The sequence below is a fragment of the Strongylocentrotus purpuratus genome, unplaced genomic scaffold, assembly GCF_000002235.5.
Source record: "Strongylocentrotus purpuratus isolate Spur 01 unplaced genomic scaffold, Spur_5.0 spur5_scaffold_13, whole genome shotgun sequence".
NCBI lineage: Eukaryota > Metazoa > Echinodermata > Echinoidea > Camarodonta > Strongylocentrotidae > Strongylocentrotus > Strongylocentrotus purpuratus.
In genome coordinates, this window is record NW_022145598.1 from 7,317,172 (window position 1) to 7,343,527 (window position 26,356).

Genomic DNA, 26,356 nt, shown 5'->3' on the forward strand with positions numbered 1-26,356 from the left:
TTATCTTAAGAAGTAATAACAAAGAAAGTTTGTTGTTCAAGCTACTGGAAAACTGTACTTGCTTTATTGGAAGGATACAAACTTTCACGCTAAACAGCTAGAAAGAAAACAAAGAACATTAATATCTTCATGAAACCACCTGCGTCAATCTAGCATGAATACAGACGTATATAGAAGATAGCAATCACAGAAACAGCAAATTGAAACATCAAATCCACAAATCTATCATCGTAACTTTTCAAGAATTACCGGCAGATCTGAGAGAGAAAGAGGTATGCTCCCCTATGCAAACAAAATACTAGAGAGGGAGTTCGAAGTAACCATAATTCCCCACAATCACGTTTGTTTACGATGACAAGTAAAGATAAACAATATGCTAATCAGTTATCGGCATTCATCTAATAAGCAACACTAAACACAGTTCTTCCTTTGGAAAACAACCACAAACCCCTAAGCTACGTCGAAGTAAGAGCTTCTTGCCAAGACAAAACATGGGCTCGTAAACGATTTTCACATCAACCAAAAAGAATTCTAATCCTGTGAATTGATCAAAGACGTCATTTAGGCGTAGTTGTTAAATTATCCAGGTTGTTTGCTTATATTTGTTTGTCATAATACATTTTATCTGTTTGTTGCATCTTCTACTTTATCACCAGTCAGCTTTCTCAGTACGCAATCGCTTTTTCCTAGATTACGCATTGTTTCACACACAACATCCTGATTTTGTCGTCATCAAGGTAACGCCGATTCCTAAACTCTTGCTAAACTGTGTCACATATCCAAAGACCTGCCCCTCACATATGGTGTTGTATAGATTGTTATCAATCACATGTTTGGGTTCAAATCATAAATAATTCATCACATTTTATTTTCTGAATGAAATTCTTGTCTCTAATTCTATTCTTGGGTTTAGTCGACTGATTGAATGATAATGATGACGGACAAAAGCTATGATTTGGATCTCTATTTGTGAAGCACGAGACGGATTTTCTGCTCCCTAAACGCTTCAGTCAAGGAAACGATGAAACTAGGAGATAAGAAATAACCTTCCTTGATACTAAAATGTAATATACATTGTTAAATCTTAGTAAACACATTCCAATCATTAAAAAAGAAACAGAAAATATGAACAGTGATGTGTTGTCCTAAAAGTGAATTTTGTAAGAAATTTCCTTGCTATTTCTTCAGGAATAATAAATTCCAAAAATAAGGGCTTGTTTTAAATCCGAAAGTTTTGTTCCTGATTAAAACTCTCTTGGAAGTAAAAATACATCATTGGGACTTAATAATTAGTCATAGAAATTAAGAGTGGAAAAAAAGAAAGTACTTTTTCCAGGGTTTTCCATTATCGGTGGAAACCCTGAAATTAAAAGAGATGAGAAATAAAATTTGAATCCTGAAGAAAAAACAACATCACAAAGCTTTAGCATTTCAAAGATATGGATCACATAATAATAACCAAATCAAAATTAGATGGTAGCCCAAATTTCAAAGATCTCCAATTTTGTGGGCCTTAAAAGGATATAGAAACTTTCTATTATCAAGACGATGCCTTTGATCTATAAATTAGAATCAATATTTTACATTTTAGGATATTTTGCCTTTCATTTTATGCCATTTCTTTGGCACCAATGAGTTCTCATTTTGAGCAAATTATCTGTAAACTCTTGGTCGGTTGGTTGGTTGGTTTAAACAGCCTGCTTAGAAAGGATGTGTACGCTTGTTAGTAAGTCACAAGGGGACCTACGGCTTTACGTCTTCTCTGAGAAACCTGGTAAAGGAGATTGCTTCTCATGAAAATATTGTCCTTCTTCAAATTCTAAACAGAGACGTAAATTATTAATGTTATCAAACATGAAGTTAGGGTGTGTTCATGCAATTTTTAGAAGCTAGAATCACAAACATGAATCACATATCAAAACACTGTTACAAAACATGGTTACTGCGGGAGATCGCTCAAACGATTTTCCATCAACGCTGATTCTCGCTAATTTCAAGCCCAGCCGTTTATTTTACAACCAACGAAAAGTTGCTTGAAATCGCTTTAACGCAACCATGTTTTAAACTTTTAAAAGATCATTGAAAACTGCGTTTTTAGGGTGAAAAGAGTCACTTGAACGCACCCTTAGTAGAATTTTTTTAAGAAGGGTTTTACTGCTATCCGCAAAACATGGCAATGACGGTATTCTCGTGGGCAGCTAATGAATGAGCTTGAAATTAAGAAAAGTAGAAAAATTCATTCCAAACATGTCTGATCAAGTTTTATTGGTGACATGTTTGGGTAAACTTGTTGACACCATGTGGGTTAAACGAGTATAGTGTCCGAGAGTAAACCATCGTCCACCCACATCCCACCAACAAAACCTACAATTGATCTACAAATAAGGGTGCTATGATCAAAATACTCAACACTCTCAAAACAAAAGCAAAAAAAGGTACTTACGTATTACTGGATGTTACTACTCTTACATATGATCTGTGACGAATACATGTTGTTTATTCTCTCACCTCTGTTCATTTATTGAATATTATATTGCTTACCCGTTTTTGTTGTGGGTGTGTTTGTGTGTTTATTTTGGATGAAGCCTAAGCAAGGAAAGACAAGGAAAGTGAGCCAATGTGTGTCTATAGCTTCTTCGTGGGCGACTATTTATAGTTCTGCAAATAGAATGTGTGCACATACCGACTCTATATAAACACGTGTTCCAATGGGCAGGCCCACGCTTTGAATAAACAGTTGTAGCCAAACTCTAAACTACTCTGACAATTATTAATTACAAAGCAGATAGTCATTCAAAAAGGTAGAGGGAGAAGGAAAAAAATGGGTAAAAACAGAAACATTACGTTTATCAATATCATATGGTTATATCTCATGAATCACTGCTAAAGAATATGTCATAAATTTAATATCCCATTTTTCAATACTTAATCTAGGATAAAAATGTTTTTTTTCTCTTTGATGCTATTCCACCCACTCTGTATTATGTCCCACCTTTTTCTAACCTTCATTTTACCTTTACTCCTGTCTTTATCTTTAAGGTACCTCTCCAACTATATTTTCACATTAATCTCTTTCTCTCCCCCCCCCCCCTCTCTCTCTCTCTCTCTCTTCAACTATCTTTTCTCATCCATCTATCTGCCCCCCCCTCTCTCTCTCTCTCTCTCTCCAACTATCTTTTCTCATACATCTATCTGCCCCCCTCTCTCTCTCCCTCCCTCTCTCTCTATCTCTCTCTCTCTCTCCAACGATCTTTTCTCATACATCTATCTGCCCCCCTATCTCTATCTATATCTCTCTCTATCTATCTCTCTCTTTATCTATCTCTCCCTTTACCTCTCTCTCTCTCTCTTTCCTCTTCCACCCCTTCTCTCTCTCTCTCTCCCTCTCTATCTCCATCTCTCCATCTCCATCTCTCTATTTCCATCTCTCCATCTCTCCCTCTCCATCTCTCCATCTCTCGTCCCGTCTCGCCACCCTCCCTTCCTCCCGTGCCCGCCCGCCCACGCACCCCACGTCACGACCAGACAGATTACCCTGGAAAATTTCCGAGCAGCTTTCGACATCAAAGCTTCTTGCTTATTGAGTATTCCAGCACTGTTTTGCCACCCTGCTCCTTCTTCATTCCCTGTACTTACCCCGATTCTTTATATATTTCTCCCCCCTCATTATAATTCCTACTTTCTGCATCCACTATTGATACATCTACTTTGACTTCCTTATCTCGTTTTTTACTTCATATTTCTTTCCATAATCGCAGCTCCTTGGTTACCCGTTAACAGTGTTCTAACTGTCGTTATATCCTCCTCATGTCATCTCCTATCTAGTTTCCTTCCATATCTGCTAGCTTTAAAATTCAAGAAAATTATATTTATTCAAATGAGATATCATATTTTCGTCTACCTCAGTTCTCTCTTCATCCATTGTTCCTTTTCATTTGCAATGCTGTTGCTTAAAAAAATACTGTCACTTATACTATATGTATGTACCTCTATTGTACACTCTTTATCCGTCTGTCTCTGCTTTCATGATTCTTTACACCACAACCCCCCCCCCCCTCCCCTCCTCTCTCACTCTGCTACTCTCGCCTCTTTCTTTCTATCTTTCTCTATCTCATATTATCACTCTCGTTTCTTTTTCCCTCTCCTAATAGTTCCTTTACTCTGTCACTACACACTTTCTCTATCTCTTTCACTCTCCATTAAACTATGTAAATCTCCTCTCCTAATTATGTGATTTTATTTAGCCATGATTCTCCTCCCTATACCTCTCTTTCTCCCCCCTCCCCCCCCCCCCTCTCTCTCTCTCTCTCTCTCTCTCATTCTCTCTCTCTCTCTTTTGTCTTTGATCTTAATTTCTGATCTCCTTTACTCTGATTCCACATAAATTCACTGTGTATATCTTTCTTTCCCCTCTCCAAACTTTTTCTCTCTCTTTTTTTGATTCCTTTCTCTCTCTCTCTCTCTCTCTCTCTCTCTCTCTCACCCTCTCCACACACACACACACACACACACACACACTCCCTCTCTCTCTCTCTCTCTCATCTTCTCCTTTCCCATCTTTCCATCTGCTCTCCAACCACTTGCTTCTCTCTTCTTTTCCCAGTTCATCCTCATACTCCGATCCGCCCACGTATCACGTCAATAATTAGGCCTGATACCCTGGTCGCTTTTTTCTCTCTTCCTTGCCTCTGCATGTGCACAAACACATCCCCTGCTGTACCTTCTTCATCATCCACTCTCTATTCTTCCATTTCATCTCTTCCTTCTTTATCCTTTCATCATCCATCTATTCACTTGCTTATCCTTCCTTTGCTTTCAATCATAATCTAAAGGAAGCTTATATATGATCATGAACTACAAACAATCATCTTTCCTGCTGTACCTTCTTCATCATCCACTCTTTATTCTTCCATTTCATCTCATTCTTCTTTGTCCTTCTATCATGCATCTAGTCACTTGCTAATCTTTCCTTTGCTTTCCTTTGATACCCTGGTTGCTTTTTTCCTATTGCTTGCCTCTACATGTGCACAAACACATCTCCCTTGCTATACCTTCTTCATCATCTACTACTTATTCTTCCATTTCATCTCGTTCTTCTTTCTCCTTCTATCATCCATCTATTCACTTGCTTATCCTTCCTTTGCTTTCACTCATAATCTAAAGAAAGCTTGTATATATATGATCATGAACTACAAACAATCATCTTTCCTGCTATACCTTCTTCATCATCTACTCCTTTTTCTTCCATCTCATCTCTTTCTTCTTTGTCCTTTTATCATCCATCTATTTACTTGCTTATCATTTGTTCACTTTCAATCGTAATTTTTAAGAAAGCTTGTATATAATCATCGACTACGAACAATCAGCTTCCCGGTGCAAACTAAGCTAGAATCAATATCATACATATCACATTTATGGCCATATGTTGCTGATTTATCCACTGTCAATGTTTGCCAGAGCCTTGCCTTGCATAGCAACATTCAACTAGAAAATGCAATGGTCTTGAAAAGCTTAAAATTGTACCACAAGCAGCATCCAGGATATCTATGTGTAGATGTGTTATAACCTGGGGAATATGATTTGATGCTAAACCTGTACAGTATTGTCTGAGTGTGGTTTAACATGCCTCTCTGTTGATTCCAGGCTAAGTTTTCTCAGGATCTTTATCGAAAAGGTTAATAACTTTTTTACAGATTAAAACTATTCAGACAAAAATTTAAAAATATATATATATATATATATATATGTAGAGGTGTCGTGGTGGAGAGGACATGTCACCGGATTGTGGATCACAAGGTCAGAGTCCTGCCGCGGCACTAATGTCCTTCGGCAAGACATTTATCTACATTTGCCACACCCGACCCAGGTGAGGTAAATGGGTACCTTGCAGGAAGTAATTCCTTGAAATGCTAGAGCGATGTAATGGCAGCCATGGTACAGCTGGGGTAATAATTTCCAAAGCTCTTTGGAAGCGCATAGAGACGTTATAATTTGATATGCACTATACAAGAACCAAAGATCATTATTTAGCATGTCCTGTTTTTCATATGACACATAATATAACACAATAGCAAACTATTTTCGAAAACACAACTGCAGGACAATTTTAATATCCTATTGTAAATCACATAGAAATCATGTTGGGATTATGTAATACCTCATTGTCATGTTCAAACATTTCAATAGGTGATGCATGAGGCTATTGAAATTGCCTTAAAGGGATTGGGTATCTTTGCTTCAGATTCTTAAAAAAATCCTGGATTTAGCTCATGCTGCAAAGATAATTATAAACCTGTAAGTCAGTCAGGAATCCCATGACGTTTACAAGCTGATCGCCTTTCTGATTATCAAGATATTTATGATTGTACTTAGAAATTTCCAAAACCGTTTTCCAAATTATTTTTATAACACTACAGTCTATTGAGGAAAATGATTATGGTAAATCCAGTCACTCACAGATTTTTACTTTTTTGAAGCACTTCATGATCATTTTGAAGTGCAATTTTCAGAAAAATGAAATTCAAAGTTATTCTACATTGGTCATCATACAGTAGAATTAGGATGTTTAGACCCCAAAAACCTCCAAATTAATGGTGCAAACTGTTTTATTCAAAGATTAATCTGCACAACTCCTTTATGGTTTGATGCTTTAATGCTATTATCAATCTCTCACAGATTTTCTATCAGGATAATAAAGGAGATAGTATTTATTTCTAGACTTTAAATTATAACATGAATATCGTCTATTTTTCATCATTTTCATAACAAAATTGCTGTTTCATGCGCTCATTGAATAGGCATTCCCAGAGGCTCAATGCATAAAAATGCAATTAAACACAACTCCAAAAATAACTTAAATACCAATCATGGTTAGATATGTAGGACTTGCGTATATGTTTTGCTTTGTATAACATTTAATTGCAACTCGTTACGCAAGAGACAAAAAACTAAAAAAAAACACTGTTGATTCTGCGGGTAATCCACGTTTTTCTGAGCAGTGAAAAACTATAACTTTTTTAATTAAAATGATAAGGTTGTCCATATTCGTGCAGGCTATAGGCTACATGTAAACCCATTAAATTTTCATTTTGGGGGGTCTTAAAAGCTTGCTTGTATTAAATGATTGAATGATGGGGCCTGTAAATGATCTCTGTACCCTAAAATGTAAGAAAAACAGGAAAACTACATCAGTTGGCTCATTTTGACAGCTGGAAAGTTCAAAAGTGGACCACACTCAAGTTTGCTCTTTCATGCAAAGTTAAACATCTACTGGAAAGGAATCTATGACACAAAACTAACCTGACATTTTCAGGCAGTTAAAAAATCCCCATGAAAAACACCAAATAACTCTGAAGTAGGGAACGCTGGGCGAGTTTCTTTCGACTCATCTTATTGCCCATAAACGTGGCCTATAATGATGACGATGACATCAATGTTGAGCAAATATTGAATCATAAGTGCCTGGCCATAAACTGGCCCGCGTAATGAGATCTTTACACAACAACAAACAGGCAAGCAACACCCATAAACACACAAACATGCCGCACGATGAGGCAACAACAAAAAAAAGAATGGCCCCCGACGTCATCCCTCTCCGACAATGTTGAAGTTCAATAATAAGCACGGGTTAGAGAGCTCTTCGCCGCATCAAGACTCTGCTTTGCTTTCGTATCACAAGTTGGCATGACGTTGAGGAAACTATAATGTATGTTGTAAAACATGATCATTGCCTATTTGAAGTCTTTCTACTCTTGTTGTGAGAGAAAAATTGTTCTCCCCTCCCCGTTAGTCACAACTAGAACTCTTCTCTTTTCATCAAATGCACATTTTGAATGGCCTTTCTTTCTCTATGCCTGTTTGTTTGCTGTGCATTGTATTTGGCAATGATGTCATCAGATTTCTTATTTTCCAACTCTCGTCATATTTGTCAAAAACAACTGCCTTATGTTCTTTATGAATTTATGGGCATTTTAGGTTGTCTTTATTTTTTCTTACATTTTCTTCTCTCTCTTTTCATCAAATGCACATTTTGAATGGCCTTTCTTTCTCTATGCATGTTTGTTTGCTGTGCATTGTATTTGGCAATGATGTCATCAAATTTTGTATTTTTCTAACTCTCTTCACATTTTTCACAAACAACTGCCTTATGTTCTTTGTGAATTTATGGGCATTTTAGGTTGTCTTTTTTTTTCCTAACATTTTCTTCTCTCCCTCTTCCCTCTCTCTTTCTTCCCTCTTAGCCATCATTTTGTTTTTCCTGAAGATAATTCACACAAAATAGGTTTTACTTGCTTTCACAGTCAAACCTGTCTACAGCAACCGCCCAAGGGAAACACAAAAAGTGGTCTTTGTAGACAGGTTCCTTTAGTACATGTTTCAATGAGAAACCATTTTCAAGGGAAACAAAAAATGTGCTTGTTGTAGAGAGGTGGTCTCTGTAGACAGGTGGTCACTAAAGCAGGTTTTACTGTAATTTGATTAATGCACACTTGCTAGTATAACAATTTACATCAAACTTGATAGTAGAAATATAGAATGACATGTGACCAGTTCTCAGCCAATCATTTGATTAGGATTCACTCAGCCAATTCACAATACATACGATAAACTCACCTGTGAGTAGAAAATCAATGAGAAATAGTTATGAACCAGGCGAACAGGGGAGAGTTGCATGTAAAGAAAAAAGAGAGAGAATTTGATACAATGGTTAATTGTCTAAATAATATACTTTCACTATTGCAAATAAATGCAATAAAATAGGAATCTATATTTTGACATGTGCTGTGTTAGTCTTATCTTCCACCAACAAAACAAACAGGAATCTGAGTCAAGTCTTTTGAATGAACCTGTAATAAAAAGTTAACACACACATATACATGTATACCAATATGTTACTCTAGAGTAAATACAGTTATTTAATTTTCTCCACAGAAGTTTACCTTAGGGGATTGGTTGCAGTTTTAGTATATCAAACTTGAAATGTCTTACCAAAGCTAAAGGGTTACCAGCTCATGGTCTCTTTATTTTATTCTTGATTAAAAAAAAAAAAGTGGTCTAATTTAGTGTGAATCATGATCCAACCTCTTAACTTCTTAACAAGTATAGCCTTTATGTACCTACACTGTAGTAAGTTTTCTAAATGGCAAATACTCTATTTCATGACAATTTAAGAGTTTTTTCCTTGAATCGTTGTATTTCAATTTCAAGATTTGTCCTCAAATCTAAATAATCAAAGCCTACAGTCAAGGACCATGCTTTAGGAGATAATCATGACATATTGCTTTACACACTCCTCAAATATAATACAAAAATATAGAAATGAAATACAGCCTTTAATAAATGACATTTCAGAAGAAAAATGTACAATTATATTTTATGTATGCCATTATCATTGTAATGGCAAGGCTGGATTGCGACCCTGTCCTCATTCCTATAATGACGTCAGTGATGATACGAGGTATTATTCTTACAAATTTTCAGAAAACGTGTTTCACTCTTGCTTTCTCTCGCCCTGATTCTCTCTTCCCCTTGAACTTTTTTTTCTCTGAAATTCTTCCCATCTCTAATCTCTATCTCTAAACACCATCTTTTCTCAAATTCTTTCTTTGATACACTCTCTCTCTCTTTCTCTTGTATACTTTCATCCTCTCTCTTTCTCTCTTTCTCTCATTTCTCCGATCTCTAATCTCTATCTCTAAACACCATCTTTTCTCAATTTCTTTCTTTGCTACACTCTCACTCTTTCTCTTGTATACTTTCATCCTCTCTATCTCTCCTTCTCTCATTCCTCCTCCCATCTCCCAAGAGCTTCAAGGTAAGACAGCCCTTCCTCCTTTTGGCCTGTCTTCATCAGCTCGAGATTTGCAAATATCCTGCTATCTGAACTATTTCAATCGCAAATTATCCAGTTAATTTGCGTCCTCATCAGCCCGAAGTTGCAATTAGCAAGATATTTGGTTGAGATAATCATCCCAAGATATCTTGGGCTAGTTTGCTAAATATCCCTGTATTTGGCAAAATGTCCTGCTATTTTGCCGGTGTGTCTTTACCAGCCCAAAGACTCGCACAATGCGCGAACGCTGAGCAAAATATCTCAAGCTAATTTTCAAGCTGATGAAGACGCGATTTGGAGCTTCGGGATTATTTCCCAAATCATAAATAGCGGGCTATTCTGCAATCTCGAGCTGATGTAAACAAGCCTCTTGTGGCCTCTGTTCTCATCTTGAGCGCCAAAGGCCAGCAGGGAAACCCCCCAAAAGCAGTCGCCGCACAAAGCAACCTACAAAGCAAGGGGGAAGCACTACTCGTAAACATCTATTGTACTGTTATTGTAGCTTGTCGACGATGACGACATGATGGGTAGAAGCTTAAATCCCAGCTCTCTTGGGATGAAGTAAAATGGCACCATTAGGGCAAGCAGCCAACCCGCCTTTGTAACTGTTTACTGCTTCATTCTTGGATGATAACTCACATGTTTACTACAATATTCCCCATCCAGCTTGACTTGAAAAGACTCACTGAATCTGGCAAACAAACAATTCTGTTCAGGGTGAGTTCAAGCGATTTTTTAAAGCTAGAATCACAGCCATGAATCACACATCAAAACGGTGTTAAAAAACACGGTCACTACGGAAAAGTGTTCAAAGCGATTATTCATCGACGCTGATTCTCGATCAGTTCGAGCCCAGCCACTGCTCATCACACTGTGCAGTTTGACCCAGGAAGTATTAACTTCGCCGCGTGCTTTCTGAATTTGTTTATGGTTGACTGTCGACCAAACCGGAAGCAGGCCACAATAATGATGTTATAGAATCATGATCGAGATCTCCATTTGTTCAAGCGATTTTTAGCGACCGTGATTCTGCAGAATCACGATACAAAATGCATCTTTTTCAACGTTTCATGTTTGCGCTTTTAAATACGTTTTTATTTTTACGACCGAAAAAAAAATCGCTTAAAATTGCTTGAATGCAATCGTGTTTTAAACTAAATGTCTTTGCAAAACCGTGTGTTGCTTGAACGCACCCTCAGACAAGTCAAAAAGACACTCAGGCAGTCACTCACAGTGGTAAATTCCTTTGTCTTTCTTTCAAGTTGCTTTTGTGTCACAACACCCGCACCCTGCCCTTACAAAGCTCTTTTCCTCGGGACAAGGAAGCAATGGATTACTAAACGGCGTATTAACCGTGTCGTCACAAACAATTCCAATGAATTGCCTTTGTGAATGATTCTTTTATCCTTTCCATGACCATTACAACATCACAATCACGACTTTCATCTTGGGACTACTATACCTAACTCCATCAAATACAACTAAAAACAAATTAAAAGATGGTCGATAACAGTACATCCGATTCAAACCAACAAACTTCCTTTGAGCATGATAATTTGAAACTATTCAAGGCTGATTTAAGGTCATGTTGACTACTTCAAACTCAAGACTATACTTAACTTGATAAAATACAACTGAATAAATAAAACCAAGCTATGATTTCACTTCCACTGGTCAATAAGACAACATCCGATGTAAAACAATAAATTTCCTTTGAGAATAATACTTGTTATTCTTCAAGGCTGATTCAACATAATGTTGACTACTTCAACCTTTTGAACTGGGTACAATACCTGACTTAATCAAATACAACTACGGTAAGAACAGATTGTCGGTTGAGAATGAGAAGGGCCTTCACTTGATTTTTTTTGGCTAAATTGGGTTCTTAGCCTCCTTTTCATTAATGTACAACTAATGACTTCCTTAATGAACAAGATTTTTAAATGAAAATTGGGTTTTTAAGTCTTTTTTTTCATCTTTGTTTAGAGTGAGAACAAACGGGCCTGAATTAAACATCAGTCTCGTTGGCGGGTATCGGTGAAAAAGAGAAGGGCCGAAAAATCCCTGATGAATTAGGCTAGAATCAATTTTGCTTACCGTACTTATAAGTATTTCATGGCTGTAAATATTGCCCAATTAATTTTATAGATATGGTTTTATTCATGTATTGCAAGAGCAATTTGCCAGAAAAGAACAATTTGATTATTGGGGGCTTTACAGCAGTAACAATGACCATGCAACAATATATTGTGAAGTCTTGAAGGAATATTTAGTAATATTATGTATCCCAGCTGCTCCACATTTTTCAGGCAATAAATTAAATTGAAAACTGCAAAATTTCATTTTATGACATGAACATAATGTACATTACAATGAAGACAAAACATTAAAGTGGAGTTGAAAGGAGAAAAAAACAAAAACAAGGAATAACATAAGAATTTTTTTTTAAAGAAAGGGGGAGGAAAAACAAAAGACTAGAATAAAGAAAAGACGGAAAGATGGAAGAACAATAAACAAGGAAAAAAAATAGTACTTTTATGAAGGAGACAAAACAAAACCATGATTTGAAGGTCAGCCCCGGTAGTACATACCATTGTATTCTGCGCGAAAATAACTTGTGGTGTCATAGCTACAGCACCGGTTCCTGTTGCTATGGTATCGCGGGTATCATTAGGGTAAAAAATTGCGTTGAGTGTGAAGACAAACAAACCGTACCTTTGAAGCGGTCTAGGGTCTAGTGGATCGGTCCAGCTAGAGAAGACCGGTCCAGGAGGTGAGTGAGAATAGGGTCACAGATGCTTTGTCAAGAAGAAGGGAGACCATTAATTAAAAGGACATTGATGATAAAGGGAATCAGAGGATGGACAGGACACAGCGTGCATCGGAAAGTGAGAGAGAGAGAATAAGAGAGAGAGAGAGAGAGAGAGAGAGAGAGAGAATAAGTGAGCGAGAGAGAGAATAAGAGAGAGAAAGGAATCGGACCCCTGGTTCATAAATTATGCAGAGGAGGTGATCACAGACAAGAAAAATGAAAGGGAAAAAAAAGGGTTTAGAAAGATAGCGGCAACAAAAAAGGGAAAGAAAAGGGGAAAAGGAGCGAAAGCTGGGAGCTAGGCAACCAGCTCTTACTGACTCAAAACCCCCTATGGCTGTTTGATGGTTGCCTAGCAACCTAGTGATGTCATTATGACATCATAGCGACCGTAGTGTGGCTAGTGGATGCCAATGACATGATAATGAAGCACTGTGAAGTGGCTTAGGCTGGATACTCCATGCAACCAACGGCCCTTGCATATATGACCAGGGAAGGCAGAGAGAGAGAGAGGGGGTAAAGGGAGAAAGGGAGTAAGAGAGTAAGAGGAGAGAGAGAGAGGTAAAGGGAGAGAGAGAAAGAAAAGAAAGGAAGAGAGAGAAAGAGGACAAAGGGAGAGAGAAAGAGAAAGAGGAGAAAGGAAGAGAGATAGGATGGAGGGTGATGGGAGCAATATAACTTGAGAGGGAAGAGGAGCAAAAAGGAAAGAAGACAACATATGTAAGAGAGATGGAAATGAGTGATAAATTAAGGAGAGTGGTAATTCAGGAGTAATAACAATAATAATAATACTACTTCTGCTACTACTACTGATAATAATAATAGTGGAGTCTTGTATAGCACTCATACCTGGCACAGTGCCACTCCTAATGCTCAATTCTTATTACCCTGGCTTTAGCACTGCTACCATTACAGCGCGCGCTCGAGCGTCTTTAAAGAGTTAATTTCTGCTGGTACCCATTTACCTCACCTGGGTGGAGTTTGGCAAATGTAGAATGATGTCTTGCCACATCAAGAAGGACAGAAAATTAACAGATTCATGCTGTACATGAACAGGTACATGTCTATTACTACAAAATCGTTTTGGGGTAGACACAGAACAGTGTAAAAATAACTGTTTTTAACAGGATATTGTTTGGATCTTTTTGGATATGTTATATTTTCATATTCATTAATTGTTCACTTATACAGAAGAATTTTTTTTAACAGAAACAGAATTGGCATGAGCAATTGAAAAGTGACTAGAGTGTTAATGAATCGTGTACGTCATACGCAAAACATGTGTAACAAGTATAAGATTTTTGAGCAGTTAGAAAAGCATGGGAGAGGAATGTAACATAGGAAGAGAATGACAGAGCATTGGAATGAGGAGAGAAAATATGTGTAGGACACCGGTGACAGAGGGGGGGGGGGGGGGGGTCAAGTGTTACAACAGAGGGATTGCTACGGCAAATTGACGTCATCAAAATTTTGATGCAAATTTGACAATGAGGATGAAGGATGAGAGAGAGAGACAGAAGGGGAGAGAGACAAAGTCTGAGAGAGATATAGAGAGAGATACAGAGAGAAAAAGAGAGATAGATAGAGGGGGAGAGAGAGAGAGAAAGAAAGGGAGAGAGGTACAGAGTGTAACATAAGATGGACAGACAGACAGACAGAGATGGAGGAGAGAGAATATGTGTAGCACACCAGTGACAGAGGGGGGTTCATGTGTTACAACAGAGGAATTGCAACGGCCAATTGACGTCATTAAAAATTTGATGTAAATTTTGCAATGAGGATGAAGGATGAGAGACAGAGAGGGAGAGAGCGAGAGACAGAGAGAGACAGAGGGAGAAAGAGACAGATATACAGAGAGAAGGAAAGAGACGGAAAGAGACAGAGAGAGACAGAGAGAGACAGGTACAGAGTGTGACATAAGATAGACAGACAGACAGAGAATGCAGTTTGGCAAAGTCTGATGCATGCATCGGATTGCAACGGCCTATTGACGTCATCAAAAATTTGATGCAAATTTGACAATGAGGATGAAGGATGAGAGAGAGAGACAGAGAAGGAGAGAGAGAGAGAGAGGGGGTACAGAGTATGACATAAGATGGACAGACAGAGAGAGAATGCCATTTGGAGAAGTTTGATGCATGTATAAAATAGTACTACCTCGAAAATATACAACCCACCGTTTATGTGCACATACATGAGAGACTGCGTGTAACTGAATGAAAATAAAAAGTAGCGCCGGAAACAGTAGGATATCGTCATGCATGGCGGGATCAAGAAATCTTCCCGAATCTTCAGGCTGGTGAAGACAGACCACAAATAGCGGGCTATTTTGCAAACTAGCCCAAGATATCTCGAGAAGATTTTCCGAACTTCACCCACTATTTCGTCTCCTGGCTAATTTCCCGGATGATAAATAGCAAGCTATTTGGCCAACTCGGGCTGATAAAGAAAGGCCTTATGAAAGTTAGAGGAGATCAAAAAGAAAGTGATAGCCAGGGTCGTCAAGGAATTAAAAATACTAAAAAAAACTCAGGATCTAACATTCGTAGGTCTACAAAAACTATTCAAAATAACACTTTCAGATTATTTTCTGCTTCCAACTACTAAAATTAAAATTTGTCAATCCTGACCAAATGCACCCACCTTCAATGAGTTTTAATGAGTTTTTATTTATCTAATTTATTTTGCCTCTGTGGTTTCATTTTTAGACATTTTAATGCGTAATGCCCTGAGTCACTGAACCGCCCACGACCAACCTTCCCCTTACTCACTGAACTGCCAGGGCTGCTCGTAAAACAATTGACACGCTGTAACAGCAGAAGGAGGGGGGTCTCATACAATCAAATCTTGTGTGGGGTATCTTTGAATTAAGCTCCTTTAGAAGCCGCACTGAAAACAATGCGTTACTGTGAAAAGACTTTGTGTACAAGAAATAGTTTATACCATAGGAGATGGTTTACTCAGCAGTGAGAGCGAACCAACATCATTGCGGCACTAATGTCCTTTGGCAAGACATTGATCTACATTTGCCACTCTCCACCCAGGTGTTAAATGGGTACCCGGTGGGATGCGAAAGCCAATGTGGTATGCTTAGCAATTTGAACCTAGTAGCTCTTGCAGGAATGCTCCCCAGGGAGTGGAGAAAGTGCATACATTGTGTGTGGGCAAGCCAGAATCTGATGACCCGGGTTATTGTATTATTGTATTAAGCACCATATAAGCAAAAATATTATTATTATTATTAATATTGCCACTCTTGTGACAGTTCGCAGTCGTTCAAGCCTTGTTACATGAGGATGGCTATTATGAAGGCTTGATGTTTCACAAAGATAATTTCAGAAAGATAGTGAGAATGAATCTTTATCAATCTCTAACTGTCACCCTCAAATTCATCTTTATATGATAAAAGAGTCTGAGGAATGACAGACATTTCTATACAACATGGATACAAATATCATCACCAAGTAAAAGAGGTTTAATATTCTTAAAGTCGACAAGATGTCGTCTTTTCATTACTATAAGAAACACATCTAATTCATATGATTATGTTACCCCCCCCCCCCCATTCTCTCTCTCTCTCTCTCTCTCTCTCTCTCTTTCTTTATCAGTCTCTAACTCTCACCCTCAAATTTATCTTTATAGGCTACTAGAATCGGAGGAATGACAGACAAATCTATACTACGTGGATAAAAATCATCTTCAGCAAACAAAAGAGGCTTAAAATCCTTTAATTTGACAAGATGTCATCTTTTCATCACTATAAGAAACTCATCAAATTTGCATGGCTTATAGTGATCTTATTTAAATGCTTTTTACGGAGGAAAAATAATCCTGATCACAATCTCTTAGGTGTTTTGATGTTACCTCTAGATTTACCTCGTCATTTAGGAAGCTCGACCAATCCTCTTTAGATGAAGCTTCTGGTTTTGTATGTAAATTTTATTTTTTATATTTTTATTTCTATGTATAGCACTTATATGATTATGATTGTGATTTCAAGTAAAGCCTCTTTTGTGGGACGGTTCAGCCGACAGAGCCATGTGCCCGTGTTACGACCGGTGCTCTGCAAAGAAGCCGGCTGCACGATGCCGAGCTTCACGTGCATAGCTCACATGACGTGTTATATAGCAAGGGAGGCATGCAGTTGTGTGTTGGCTGGCTTGGGGAATTTCTCCTTTATATTTTGGACAATGGGATGTAGAACAGCAAAGCCTGAAAATAAGGCAAATGTCCGCATTCTTTAAGCGTTCAAAAAGTCATACTTCCTATCTATTGTTTTACAGTACCAATTTCAGTATTTGCTTACTTCCCTTTCTCTCTCAATCTTTCTCTCGCTCTCTCTCTCTAATTCTTTATATTGCTATTCTCTTCCCTTATATCTTGGGCTCTTGCAATTTTTCTGACACTCTTATCTCTCATAGGCCTTTTCCCTCATATTTTCTTTCTACAGTGTACATCTCTCTCTCTCTCTCTCTCTCTTTCTGTAAATCTACTTTTATTTCTCTTTCTCTAAATCTCTATCTCTCTCTCTCTGTCTGTAACTCTACTTTAATTTGTCTTTCTCTAAATCTCTATCTCTCTCTCTTTCTCTCTTTCTCTCTTTCTCTAATTCTTTCTATGTCTATTCTCTTCCTTTACATTCTCTTCTGTCTTAGGCCATTACATTTACTTAGGCTCTTACAATTGAGTAGATCAGTCAGTGTGTGTGTATGTGTTTCTTTTATTTTTACTTTCTTTTTTCTTTCTTTCTTTTTCATTTTTTCCCCCTCTTAATTTTCCTTCTCCCCTTTTTTCTTTGTTTTGTTTTCTTTCCTTTATTTCCTCCGAGGTTGCTATGCTCTCTTCCAAAATAAAGAATAAAATTCTACATTTATCAATAAAAAATCTGGTACCATCCTATCTTCCACTTACATTTACTTCAGTCTGTTATCCTCCTCTCTCTCTCTCTCTCTCTCTCTCTCTCTCTCTCTCTCTCTCTCTCTCTCTCTGAAATCTTGTGGCTAACACATCATCTCCTGCAATAAATGTATCTATTGATATGGTTTTACACATTATGGATTAGTTCTCTAGATATCTAGATTGTTATTTCTTCCAGTTTGTTTTATATTCCTAATTATGTTACTCTTGTGTGCAAGATATTTTCTCCCCTCATCTTTGAGCCTTTCCTTTCCTCTCTCAATTCTCTTATCACTCTATTCTCTCATATTCCCAAATCCCTTTGAGTCCATACCCCCCCCCCCTCTCTCTCTCTCTCTCTCTCCCACTCTCTCTCTCTCTCTCTCTCTCTCATTATCTCCATCTCCTCCCCCCCTCTCCCTCTCTTTCTTTTTCTCTTTATCTGCCTTTTTCCATCTCTCTTTATCTGCCTCTCTTTCCTTCCCCCTCTTTCTCTCTCTATCCATCCATCTTTCCAAATGCACACACACACACACACACAAATGTAATCTACTTTCATTTGTTATTCCCACAAATCCTTTTCATATTCTTTTTACACTTTTTTTCCACCTTCACTTCACCTATATTCTATGTCAGGATTGGGACAAAAAAAATCTACCAGGTCTGGCAGTTGAAGACTATCCCACTTGCGTCACCACTACAGCACTAATGTCTAAATGCAAATTACTCACATGTACCATCATATCCATGATAAATAGATGGAAAAAATCCTATCTGAGATAAGATCTGAACCTTTGAATGACGCTTGACATTGCTCAATGACCAGCCTGATCAATGCTTAAACATGTCCACAAGTAGGGTATACCCCAGATAAAATAGCTGATTAAGATTAAAATAATTCATTAACAACTATTTTTCATTTCCGCTTAGAATTTTTTTCCTAGTCTCATCTTGCAACAAATCTAATCATATTCACATTGAAATTAGCCTTCGATTTCAAATGATAATGCCCATATCTAATTGATTAATATGCTATTTTTATTGTATTAATTATATTCAACAACAAATTAAATCAAAATCTTGACTAATTTACTCTTGAAAAATTGACTGTTTTTATTTCAAAATATGTAAGGTTAGTAAAAGATTTCATCTCAGAGGAAAACAATATGTCATTTATTTTTGTATGTTGCTTCTTGGTTTCTTTAGCCCTATCTCTCTATCCTCCTAATTTCTAAACTACAACCACACTCCATTTTTAAATAATTATTTTCTTCAATTTATCTATTAAATCATTCAATTTTATTTACTTTTCTACTCTCTCCGTCTCTGTCACTTATGTTTGCTTTACTTCCCCATTCTCTCCCTCTCTCTCCCCTCTCTCTGTTCAACTTTCGTTATCTTTGTCTCTCTTTCTTTAATTTGTTCTTATACAATTTTTTCCCCTTGTTTCTTGGACTCTTTCATTTTCTCTCTGACATATTTTTCTCTCAATGTCCCTTTCCCTCATATTTTCTGTCTGTAACTCTCTGCCTCTTTCTAATTATATTCTCTTTCTTTCTACTCTCTACATTCAAAGGCCCTTACATTTACTCAGACCCTTAAAGTTTCTGTAATACTCCTTGTTTTGTTCCATGTACTTTCTCCCCCTCCCCCTTCTCTCTCTCTCTCTCTCTCTCTCTCTCTCTCTCTCTCTCATCCTCTCTCAAGAAAGAAAACAGGCTTAAAGTCCCACTGCACTACTTATAGCTACTTGCGCCCTCTATATAGCAAACAATGCCTAATCGGTGACCATTGGTCCCCCATGATCCCCTTTTTCTTATCTTAATTGAGAGCTGATTTGATGAGATAACCACCTGTCAGTGACCATGCAGGGAGGCCTAATCCCTCCCGGCCAAACTAGTGCAGATAGGCTTTAAAACTAAAAACAATCAGCTTGCTAATATCTAATCCATGTACACTGAGTATGTTATCAATGTTAACTTAGATAAATTGGTAACAAGATAGTTCATGCTTCAATCCTTCTGCATAGCATGTTCATATCTAACCAAGATTAATACACAGTGCATACCATGATGTCAATCCGTTCAGGGGGGTGTTTCACAAAGATCCTAAGTTGAACTTATCTCTAAGTTGGACATAACAATTATGGAAAGCCATTGGCATCTATGAAAATATTCTATAAAAGTTATTTTAAAAGGCATAAACTGTTGATTCAAATTATTAATATTATCTATTACAACAGGGATTTCATGTTCTTGATGTGGAATTTATGAAAAGTCTAAAATACTTGAATTTTCGCTTGTTGAATATATTTTATTTTAAGGCTACGAATGGCTCTCCATAATGCTTAAGTCTAACTTAAAGTTAAGTTCAACTTAGGACCTTTGTGAAACACCCCCCTGGTCAGGATTTGTTAATGATTTGAATTGATCACTTATCAATCTTCAATTTGGCAATACTGATAATTTGGTAACTTTCATTCATTGTAACATTCTTTGATAACAAATGCATGCATCTGAAGAACAATACACCTAGAAAGGAATTATTGTTCACAGTTCAAAATTTGCTGATTATTAATAGAAATAAAAAGTGATTTCTAACTTTTCATCATGTTGCCAATTTAAGAATTCAAATGCTTAAGACCTTCTTAAGGTTTTTATATAACGTTATATGCCATTACGGTTACAAAACAGGATTGAACACAGTAAGTGCCTGTAATTTGAATCTCTTTGTTCATGTATTTCATATCTTTGGGATCTAAATCAGAAGTTTTTGAGTAAAAGCACAAAATGTGGGCAACTGTCTTGAATGAGTTTAGAGTCAACTGTTGAACTAGTTTTTTTTGCGTGATTTTTTTCTTCATGTTAACCTCAACATCAATACCATCTGTCTCTCTCTCTGTTACTCACTCTTAATAATTATGTCACTTCTCATTAATAACATCACCTCACTTATCGTATCTTATCTCCTGTACCCACGTATAAACTGATTATCAAATAGTATTTATGCATTTCTTGATATCTCTCCTTGTTTTATCTATAGTCCAAACCTAGCTAACCTATCTTCGCTCTCCTGCCGTCGCAAGATATCCTCCTCTTCCTATCTCGTTCTTTCATATCTTGATTCTGTCTTGATTTTAGTTCCCCCGTCTCACCTGCATCCATGACCCCTACAAGATTCTACAGTCACAGATCTTTTTTTCTCAAAAGATTCTTTACTTCGAAGGTTTGTAATTCCGAAGGTTCATGTTTCCAAAAAATGAAATAGAAACAGTAATTCTAAAAATGAAATACAGTTCATCACTCCTAAGGTGCGTTTCTCCAAAAATGACATAAAGCCCTGTATCGTTCTTTGTTTTTAAATTATGAACTTTTTGAATAGCAAATTCTAGTTCATTTCAGAATTATGAACCTTCATAATAATAAACCAAATCTCACTTTTGAAATCGTGAACATTTTGATTAATGAAATCTTTGGAATAATACAAGAATGTTCAGACTTATGAACCTTATTTAATTTTTTTGAAGTATGAATCCCCTAGTATGATAAATTTGTGTTTCAGGATTCCAAATCTTCACGATGGGAACATTCAGAAAAATTAGTGTCTCCAGATGCTTCGATATTCAATTAACTTCTTTTAACATTCCTCTATTTCTAATAATCTTAATTTGTATCTATTTGGGGATAGCATTGATTGCTAAAAAAAACTTTCTATCCATTTTGTATCTTCCAATACTATATCAAATCTTCCCTTCGCCCTCTTCCACTACTGTGAAACCGTCTTCACTACATGTAATTTTTATCATTAAAAAACAAATTTGGTATTTAATTCTCTTTTCAGTCTTTCGTACCTCTTGCTCTTTTTCACTCTACCCCATAAATGTAAATATATATCATCTGCTTAAAGCCAGAAGGGGGATATCTCTTTTTTTTTTGTAAAGAGATAATTGAATCACCTTCACCTTTACTCATTTCTTATTCTTGTTTTTACTTTTATCTTGATCTGCCATCATCGTAACTTCACATCTTTAATATCCACTTGTTTATTTTTATAGCATTCCAGTATCTATTCTTAATCACGTTCTATTCATGAACATCACCCTTATCTCTATTTCCATGATTATTGTACGCTCAGAGCCAGAAGGCTGTATTTTGTTAGGGTATATATCTCCAAACAGATAATTTCTTGTTTATTTTTAGCATTTTATTAGCTATTCCTAATCATTTAAGAATCCAAGTCATCATCCTCGTATCTATATTTGTGATATTAACTTGTTTAAATTTCTGGTTTATTTTTAGTATTGTCACTTCTTACTCATTTTATAGCCATGTATATTACCTTGTGCGTATAAATATCTCTGTTTCATACATCTTAAACATATCGTTCCCTTTTCTGCTTGTAAAATGTATAATTACCTTCCTTTCCCTGCTATATTTTGCTTCATAATCTACCAATATCCTTAACTTCCTAATGCACTCCATCTACTTTCGCTTACGCTTGCGTCTCTTAGATTTTGCCATGAGGATCCTCTATTGTCGTATTCTTCTATCCCAGATTTACAATCCTTCTTTATTTGCCCGTATATATCTGTTCTTCCATTACATTAAAATCCATCTTTCCTTGAATTTCTCAAAAAGCTCTCTTGCTTTATCACAGTAGTATTATTTAAAAATATGCTCTCTATATAGCACAGAATTCCTCTCTCTTTTTCATCCACACATGTTTCATCAAGCTTGATCATCATTTGCCTTCCATCTCTGAAGTCCCTAGTAATACTGTCATTTCCTCAACAGAGTTATCTCAATATTTGTATCTTCATCTTCCATTCCTTTCTATCAAAAGCTAACACCTCTATTCTAATGCTGTCTCAATTATTTGTATGATTTTATCTTCCAATTAAATATGCTTGTAATCCTTTATAATTTTGGGTACCTCGTAAACATCTCTTTTCTTTTCAATGGTACTATGATTCCCTTCATCCTTCTTCCCTCCATCTCTCCATCCCTCTATCAATCCATCCATCTATCCCTCTATCACTCCATCTTCACTTCATCCCTCTATCAGTTTATCCCTCTTAACTCCATCCCCCTTTCCCTCCATCAGTCTACACCTCTTCACTTAATCCGTCTATCCCTCCATCAGTCTATCTATCCCTCTTCACTCTATCCCTCTTTCTAACCATCACTTCATCCTTCTATCCCTCTTTCCTCCACCCCGATCCTTCTTCATTCCATCCTTCCATCCTTCCATCCCTCTTCCCCACATGACAGGTGGCTTATTAATAGGTACCACTGGGTAGCATGAAGTCCACAACCTACGTCATTCTCCGTTGCTTGGCAACCGTTTATCACACAACTCACATGCATACTCGCCCCAAACACACACACGCACACACACGCTCATTCTCTCTCTATCTCTCTTCTCAGCCACGCACCCTAGGTCCGCTATGCGTCCTCTTACTACGAATGAGCGAGAGAAAGAGAAAGCAACGAAAAAAAGAAGGGGGAAAAAATGACACACACACACACACGCATTCAGAAGAACCATAAGACAAATCTCTCTGGCTCTGGCTTTCTCTCTCCCTCTCTCTTTCTCCATCTCTCTCCCTCTCTCTTTCTCCATCTCTCTCCCTCTCTCTCTCTATCTGAGCTAGTGAAGTAAGCCCATCATTTAGCCGGCAGTTACAGGGCAATGCTCCTGTATTGCAAGATGGAGAAACGTAGTAGGCAGATAAAGCTCACTGCTCGGTTGCTCAACCTAGCCTTGTCGTATATAAAATGCTGCTGTATCTTAGTCTTCAACGCACACAACCACGGGCCGCTATAGCTCCATATATTCCTTTAAAATTACGACACCCTCGAAATATTTTGGCATCGTCGGTCCGTCCCCGGCATACGGTCAGTGAACGGTGCTCCTGGACACTTCGTCATTACCACAATCCTCATCTAATTTTACCCCCTCTATTTCCTTTTGACTGGTTTAGTAGCTGAATGATCTCTTTGCATATTCACTGATTGCTGCTTCTCTCATACTCTCAACCATACTCAGGAATCTCGCATGTTGTCTCTGGTGCTACAGGAGCTCTATTGAAAGGAAAATAGCATTATCCAAGGACGACTTCATATTTTGTATGTTTTATCTTGCGTGCGCCTTACAAGCCTGGTAAGTTTAATACACTAATTCTAACAGGTGGTATTAGATGCCTCTGTACAAAAAATAGGTTTCTTTATTTCAATGAAGGAGTATTAAGCATTTCCTTTCATTTTTCATGGAAAGCATCTTCATTCCTCCCTTACCTCAAATTTGTGTGATGGAATTATTTTTTATTTTTATATAATCCTACATAAATCCATCTTTATATGACAACTATTTTAAATAGATGATTTTAAATATTAGAAAGCAGCAAGTTTTTTGTTGAGATTTGTTTTCATATTCAATCTGAAACTGCTTCCTAATATCTTGATACATCCTAATTTGCATAACAAGTGTTTAAGATGGTCAAACCTGTTAAGAAATTATTTTTAAAATCTTTAATTCACCTTAAATCATTTTTCTTTTCTTTATAACAATATATGCATTTTAAATCTAGCATGTTTGAATTTGCTATGAAAATCTTCAAATCCTTTTTTTCTGCTTAGCACTAAAAATTTCTAGCTCTGTTTATTTCAAAGGACCGTCTGTTCAGAGCCAGAAGGGCATTAACTCTGTGTTAAAGATGAACTTGAGTTTTGGTAAAAACATGTGGTCATTCCAATATTTTGACATCTTCTTGAGATATGAACTTACTATAACGGTCTATTAGTGGGACTATGGGCATAAATTTCTTTATATCTTTATCAGATTTCCTCTGGTAAAGGTCAGAAGGCTTTAACTCTTAATAACTTTCTAATGATTGGATGATAATGATGATGATTCTGGCTCCAAACCGACAATATCTTAGAAATTGCAAATTTTCAAAAAATTCTGAAAATGAAATAAGAGTATATATGAGTTAACACCCTTCTGGCTCCAAACAGACAAAATAATGCCCCTAAGACTCCCAGCAGGATATAACTACATGTAAAGCATTCAGAAAACAATTACATTAGAGGACTGTCTAAATCAACATATTTTAAACAAAATATTTCTACTTCTTTTAATGATGATTTAGTTATAATGATATCCTAGATTACAGAGATCTAATACAATTCAAATCATTTTGTCATAATAAATGTTGTCTTTAAAATGATATTTAAAGGCAGGGTATTCTCCTAACACCACTTCAGATTTATGAATATACTGCCATCTGTTACTCACAATGTCCCGATGTGTCAACAGCCATGTCCCACAATGCATCACCAACTGATAACACGCGTGTCATGATGCTTGGGTACAGGAACCAGAAATTGCTCTATGTACGCCTTCACCGAAAGATAGCGCAATTGAAAATACATTACAGCAGTGGTAGCGATGTCGCTTAATAACCTGTCTTTAAAAGGCTAAGTTTTGATACAAATAAATATTCTTTTGAAATGCATGTACCTATACAGCACAAAAAAAAATTACATTAAAACTCACATGCAGATAAGATCAAGCTTAACTTACCGATTTTATAAAAGTGTTCATTTTCAAATTTATGTAATACCCATCTGTCTCTCAAAGTATTGCACAGAACGTACACATCAATTGCATTTCTTTGAAATGATGTAAAAGCATAATAATCATAGATGCTATGTACAACAAAAAGATTCAACGAGACTGGATTTTTGTGATCTGCGACAGATCTGAAAAGAGGAAGAAATGATCACCAGACGGCAACTGGCATATGAGAGGAGCTGTAGTTCACCTTCATATGTGAATGACGGAATTTCCCTATATGTTTTGTACCCAAAATTCCAGGCTCAAGGTTTTGATAAACAATGAATGCCTGAGAAAGATACTTCATCGCAGAAACATGAAATTTCATATTGCAGTACCTGTGAGTAGGACCCGATAAGTCACACTATGGATTTTATGTGAATTGTCTCAGTAATAAAATTCTCCATAGAGTTTGTACACAAACTTTGAGGTTTGGTAGAGAATGCATTGCATTACACACATGTACGTGTGTGAAGCTGTAGTCCTGCTTGCTGTGCAACCGTGTACTTTCCACGCAAGAAATCTTCATGAACTTCATGAGCAGTTTTGCACAAGTTTAATGCCGTAAAATAATTTAATTAAAATGGACATGACACTGAATTTTTGCAGTTCATGAAAATTAATTTCTTGATGTGAAAAAAGTACCGTAGTCATTTACAATTCTCAACAAATCTCTAATTTCACAGTAGCCTTAAGATCCAATGCAATGTCATGCGTCACTTCTTTGAAACAACATTCTGCATAATATTTTGTGATCTACAGAGTGAGTCAAAAAAAAGTTTGCACCTAGAAAATTGATAATTATTTTAAAAATCATCTATGAACAGTAAATTATTATACATGAAAGAGTGTTTTATCCCAAATCATTTGGTACCACTTTTGTGTGGTATGTGTTCACGCTTGGATGAACAGGAGGCATTGTTTGCTAGAGTGCAAAAATCGACTTGCGCCAAAGTTGCTTATGTGATGTTTGCATAAAACAATTGGGATTTAGGTATTAGTTCGGTCTTTGCAGATCCAAATAACATCCCTAACAAAATTAATCATGCCACACATATCAAATATTGAATATCGAATATCAACAAACGTTTGTACACGTGTGTGTGGGTGTGTGTGACTTTGCCTTTTGCAAAAAGCATATGCAATGCATTTCATTTGATACATTCAATTCATTCTCTAACTCCGCTAATCCCAACATA